Below are 7,292 nucleotides of genomic sequence, written 5' to 3' on the forward strand. Positions count from 1 at the left end.
TAGAGACTAACTTCCTTGTTTGCTTTTATTTCTTGCCCACTTTTCTAATGCTGCAATTTCAAATACGTTACTGAAACGGAAACTTATCACTTGTGCTAGTGAACTCTTATAAAGATACTGGCTCCGAAATATTGGTGGAAGAGTTTTCCATTTATCAAAACAAGGAAGATGTGACTATTTTTTTTGTGTGTGTATGTTTAAACAAATTACAATACAGACTGGGTACAATTCCAATAAAAATTATAGAATCGTATCCTGACTTTTCCATATCCGATGAATCATGCTATTCTTAATGTACATTATCTAATATAAAAAAATTTAATGGTTGCTTACGCCGTCCGGTGGTAATTCGGTCACACCTTCGCGTTTGGTGGTAAATCGGTTACACCGCCAACTACGGTGAAGAAGAAGAACTCGAAGAAGAAGAAGAACTCGAAGAAATCGAAGAAGAAGAAGAGGAAGAACTCGAAGAAGAAGAAGAAGAAGAAGAAGAACTCGAAGAAGAAGAACTCGAAGAACTCGAAGAAGAGGAAGAAGAAGAACTCGAAGAACTCGAAGAAGAAGAAGAAGTAGAACTCGAAGAAGAAATCGAAAAACTCGAAGAAGAAGAACTCGAAGAACTCGAAGAACTCGAAAAAGAAGAACTCGAAGAACTCGAAAAAGAAGAACTCGAAGAACTCGAAAAAGAAGAACTCGAAGAACTCGAAAGAGAAGAACTCGAAGAAGAACTCGAAGAAGAAGAACTCGAAGAAGAAGGAGAACTCGAAGAAGAAGAAGAACTCGAAGAACTCGAAGAAGAACTCGAAGAACTCGAAGAAGAACTCGAAGAAGAACTCGAAGAAGAACTCGAAGAAGAATTCAAAGAACTCGAAGAAGAACTCGAAGAAGAATTCGAAGAACTCGAAGAAGAACTCGAAGAACTCGAAAAAGAACTCGAAGAACTCGAAGAAGAACTCGAAGAACTCGAAGAAGAACTCGAAGAAGAACGCGAAGAAGAACTTTATTTTCCAAAAAAGGGGCGTAGCCCAAGGCGCGCAGCGCCCGCGCCTAAGGCGCAGCGCCGCAGGCCAAGTGTGAAGCACCAGCGGAGAAGGTACGAAGAAATCGGCATTTCTGGAAGTGGGTTACTGATGTGAAGAAGATTAAACCTTCCAACCTCCTACTCCGAAAATATTTACGAAATATTGCCAAGAGAATCTTTCCCAAATGTTAACAAGAGAATCTTTACGAAATATTACCAAAAGAATCTTTACGAAATAACGCTAAGAGAATCTTTACGAAATATTGTCAAGAGAATCTATATACATAAAAACGGAATTACGGAATTCTGACAAAAGAATCTTGACGAAATATTAATGAGAAAATATTTGCGAAATATTGCCAAGAGAATCTTTACCAAATGTTAACAAGAGAATCTTTACGAAATATTACCAAGAGAATCTTTACGAAATATTGCTAAGAGAATCTTTACGAAATATTGCCAAGAGAATCTCCACTCCACTAACATAAAAAGATATTTCTCTAATACGTAAATAATATTACCATGGAAAAAGAAAGTGGTGCTAACAAGAAAAAGAGAATCTTTACGGAATTTTGACAAAAGAATCTTTACGAAATATTAATGAGAAAATATTTACGAAATATTGCCAAGAGAATCTTTATTAAATGTTAACAAGAGAATCTTTACAAAATATTACCAAGAGAATCTTTACGAAATATTGCTAAGAGAATCTTTACGAAATATTGCCAAGCGAAGCGAAGCGAGCTACGCCGTAGGCCAAGCACACCTGGGTGTATACATAAAAAAAAAATTCTCTCTAAACCTTCGAACCTCCTACTCCGGAAATGAGTCATAAAACGGAATTACGGAATTCTGACAAAAGAATCTTGACGAAATATTAATGAGAAAATATTTACGAAATATTGCCAAGAGAATCTTTCCCAAATGTTAACAAGAGAATCTTTACGAAATATTACCAAGAGAATCTTTACGAAATATTGCTAAGAGAATCTTTACGAAATATTGCCAAGAGAATCTCCACTCCACTAACATAAAAAGATATTTCTCTAATACGTAAATAATATTACCATGGAAAAAGAAAGTGGTGCTAACAAGAAAAAGAGAATCTTTACGGAATTTTGACAAAAGAATCTTTACGAAATATTAATGAGAAAATATTTACGAAATATTGCCAAGAGAATCTTTATTAAATGTTAACAAGAGAATCTTTACAAAATATTACCAAGAGAATCTTTACGAAATATTGCTAAGAGAATCTTTACGAAATATTGCCAAGCGAAGCGAAGCGAGCTACGCCGTAGGCCAAGCACACCTGGGTGTATACATAAAAAAAAAATTCTCTCTAAACCTTCGAACCTCCTACTCCGGAAATGAGTCATAAAACGGAATTACGGAATTCTGACAAAAGAATCTTGACGAAATATTAATGAGAAAATATTTACGAAATATTGCCAAGAGAATCTTTCCCAAATGTTAACAAGAGAATCTTTACGAAATATTACCAAGAGAATCTTTACGAAATATTGCTAAGAGAATCTTTACGAAATATTGCCAAGAGAATCTATATACATAAAAACGGAATTACGGAATTCTGACAAAAGAATCTTTACGAAATATTAATGAGAAAATATTTACGAAATATTGCCAAGAGAATCTTTACCAAATGTTAACAAGAGAATCTTTACGAAATATTACCAAGAAAATCTTTACAAAATATTGCTAAGAGAATCTTTACGAAATATTGCCAAGAGAATCTATTATTTAAATAAAAATGGAAATGGTCAAAACTAAAATTTCTGAACGAAAGTGCGTGACCCGAACAAAAGGTAACAGGGGGTCATGGACCGGGGTGAGTGTTTTAACAGTGATCTGGCGCGGGGACGGTCTGGACGAAAACGATTTATACGGTTACTATACACAACAACATGGGTATATATCAATATACATAAAAAATATTTCTCTCTAAACCTTCCAACCTCCTACTCCGGAAATGATTCATCACCGGAAACACTAACTCCCGGGTACACATCTGACTCAGACTCAGAGAATCTTTACGAAATATTACCAAGAGAATCTTTACGAAATAACGCTAAGAGAATCTTTACGAAATATTGCCAAGAGAATCTATATACATAAAAACGGAATTACGGAATTCTGACAAAAAAATCTTTACGAAATATTAATGAGAAAATATTTACGAAATATTGCCAAGAGAATCTTTACCAAATGTTGCTAAGAGAATCTTTACGAAATATTGCCAAGAGAATCTCCACTCCACTAACATAAAAAAATATTTCTCTCTAAACCTTCCAACCTCCTACGCAAGGCCCAACCCGGAAATGAGTCATTATTATTATTATTATTATTATAGGTTTATTCAACAATATCAAATACAATTAGACATACATATATACATTTTTTTAGTCATCACCGGAAACACTAATATTACCATGGAAAAAGAAAGTGGTGCTAACAAGAAAAAGATAATCTTTACGGAATTCTGACAAAAGAATCTTTACGAAATATTAATGAGAAAATATTTACGAAATATTGCCAAGAGAATCTTTACCAAATGTTAACAAGAGAATCTTTACGAAATATTACCAAGAAAATCTTTACGAAATATTGCTAAGAGAATCTTTACGAAATATTGCCAAGAGAATCTATATACATAAAAAAATAAAGTTTTTCAGTTTTGAAAATTTCCTGGCGTTTTTATGGCCACCTTCCGAAATTTTATTGCCTTTATGATTGACCTAACGAGAAAGAGAAACAGAGAGAGAGACGAGGGGAGAATTTGACGATAACGTCAGTAGACTTTGACGACTCCTTTTGGAGATCGAAGACTCCTTCGGGAGATTTTAAAGACTCTTTCGTAAATCCCGTGGAATTTCCATTTATTCAAAGCTTAACGTGTGACGTCATGTCGCGTTGCTTTCTGAGCTCCTAACAGAACTTCACGAAAATAAGGAGATAAATAAATAAATACACAAATAAATAAACAGTATTCAAACGTCTATACAAGTTTAATCATAGGTTACATGAAGATAATCAAACGTCTATAAATGTTTATTGTGACATGACATAAACGATTCAAAAATCTTTATTGCCTTTCTGATTGACCTAACGAAAAAGAGAAGGAGAGAGAGAGAGAAAGAGAGAGAGAGAGAGAAAGAGAGAGAGAGAGAGAAAGAGAGAGAGAGAGAGAGAGAGAGAGAGAGAGAGAGAGAGAGAGAGAGAGAGAGAGAGAGAGAGAGAGAGCGAGAGAATTTGACGACAACGTCGGGAAACTTTGACGACTCCTTTTGGAGACTGAAGGCTCCTTTAGGAGATTTTGAAGACTCCTTCGTAATACTTCAAAGTTGAATAACCGTGGAATTTCCGCGGGTCCTATGTGACATAACATAAACGATTAGAAAAATGTATTGCCTTTATGATTGACCTAACGAGAAAGAAAGAAAGAGAGAGAGAGAGAGAGAGAGAGAGAGAGAGAGAGAGAGAGAGAGAGAGAGAGAGAGAGAGAGAGAGAGAGAGAGAGAGAGAGAGAGAGAGAGAGAGAGAGAGAGAGAGAGAGAGAGAGAGAGAGAGAGAGAGAGAGAGAGAGAGAGAGAGAGAGACGACGGGAGAATTTGACGTCGGGAGACTTTGACGACTACTTCTGGAGACTGGAGACTCCTTCGGGAGATTTTGAAGACTCCTTTGTAATATGTTACGAAATAGCAAAAATTATATGTACTCTAATGAAGAGCAAGCGAAGCGAGCTACGCCGTAGGCCAAGCACACCTGGCGAAGCCAGGTCCGGGTGCTTGTAACTTAAAAGATGATATCATCTCCATTACTGAAAATGTTATCAAATGTTATAAAATAGTCGACAATAGAGATGAATCAGAACCTAGGGAAAATGCATATAGTATTTTCTATTATTAAAATTCTATACTTGTTCATGTAAAAATCTTTAGAAACATGCGTGACATTTAGCAATAAACGCAACTATATCGAACACTTCAACATATCTAATTCAAATTTAGCAATTTTTTTCTTTTTTAATTTCAAACACGTAGCTGCGAGCAAATAATCTCAAATAATGTTTTGAACGAAATGTGCCTTCCTGAACCAAATGCTCTCCAGTTTATATATACAACACAAGGCCCTAACTCTATGAAAAAATAATAATTACTTCTTCTCAACCATCATATTCTAATCACAAAGTTAAGTATGAACTTAGTAATATGTGAGGTATCCTAGTTAACTTAAATTTGGGAACTTGTTGCCTTTCTACTAATTTCTGATATCATACTCAGTCAATTTAAGAATAAGCAACTCATGGGAAATAACGTTACGAGATCGCCAGTTCTTTAATACTGGATTGAAGAGATGATCCATCACACTGGATATATATGAGTGAAATCTTCTCTACACTACTATCGCGAAGGGAGTGTGCAAAATATTACAAACAAATAGAGAAATCATGAATACTTGGTTTCTTTGATAATTTTCGCGTTCCATGTACCATGTTGTTAAGGTCTGACGAAGAAGCACATCAAAGATGAAATTCCAGTATGGTTACATCGTGTGCAGACGAATATACCCATAGGATTATGTATATACATATACATGTATATATACATATACATATACATATACATATACATATACATATACATATACATATACATATACATATACATATACATATACATACGCATACGCATACGCATACGCATACGCATACGCATACGCATATACATATACATATACATATACATATACATATACATATACATATACATATGCAATTTATATAGATTTACACTTGCATATATTCATATCCATATACAGTACATATCACTTATCTTTACTGTATTCTTCCTTGTTTTCTCATTTCTTCCTACATCGTGATTTATCACTGTCATGTTTTATGAATACTCTCAATTATTTCGTATATCAGGAAATTTTTATTTTGTTATAATTTCTGTTTTATTTTCAATCCTTATTTCCTTGTTTAAATATAATACTTTAAATGTATCTATTTCATTTCCACGGTAAGGGATGGAAAAGACTTTGAGTGAATGTAATATTCGAAGCTTGTAAGTTCGTATGCTAACATTTGCTTTTTGTTATGTGTCTTATTAGATTAATGTAAGAGAATTTGGTTAGTATCGATAAAATCATCTTAAAAAAAGTATCATTTTATTTGGAATATTGAGTGCAGGTCTTTTCACCCGTCGGGACAACTAAGTAGGAGGGCTGAAATGTAAACACAAGGAAATTTACCAAAATAAAGGAAAATATGTAAATTTTTTATGAATAATGGCTAGCAATACGTGGATTATGCATTTTTACAGTTGTGCAAATTTTTATGTTTTGCAATTTCTTCAGATTTATTTTTTTAACACAAGAGGACGAAGATTCTGATATGTGTGTGTACACATGCGTTTGTAATACATTTTATCACTTTCTGTATTTAACAAACATTGAAGTAATAAGCGCCACCACTGGAACACAAACCCTTGCATGTCCGGCTGCTTAATACAAAGCAAAGACGTTACTGTTGTACCACACTTGATCGTTAATAGCAACGATCTGGAAATTGAACTGACAAGCAAAGACGTTTCTGTTGCACCACACTTGATCGTTAATAGCAACGATCTGGAACTTGACCTGACCATTCCGGGTCTCTCCTTTTAAAGATTAAGCGTGATACAAAAGTAACGTCTTTGCTTTATGGTAAATTGTCACACATACAAGGGTTCGAGTCCCAGTGCCGGAGCATGTTGATTCATTTGCCATAACTTCAGACATTGAAGCAAATCCGTTTTATTACATTTTTTATTCGTATGGGGACTTTTTCGTTAGTCTGCTCCGTGTCGGTTCAAATTTTTGTCTTTACGTGTGGAACTTTTAACATCAACAACCTTTTATAGTTTCCGGTTTGTAAGGTGTAGCATTAAAACGCCTTTCAGTGTCAATCTTGGCTTATTTCGGCCACTATATAGTGGTTTTATTATCTAATTGCATATTCTTGTGACATCTGCTCACTGTTTTGTATGGACCTTGACTTAGATTATTCACTACTGAGAAATGAATCAGTCTGTAGTTAAGATGTGGGTTGATTAAAGGGTACTAATAGTTAAAAGATAACTAGCAAGTGCCATAGTCATTTAGTATTTGATATGTGAAGGAACATAGTCTATCTTGTTCATTCTTTGGTCTATAACAATTTGGTTCGGATATTTTAAAAAGACATTTATTATTTTTATGTACAACGAAT

This window comes from Oratosquilla oratoria, chromosome 10 (genome assembly GCF_046742065.1).
Source record: "Oratosquilla oratoria isolate Oo_2021 chromosome 10, ASM4674206v1, whole genome shotgun sequence".
Lineage (NCBI taxonomy): Eukaryota > Metazoa > Arthropoda > Malacostraca > Stomatopoda > Squillidae > Oratosquilla > Oratosquilla oratoria.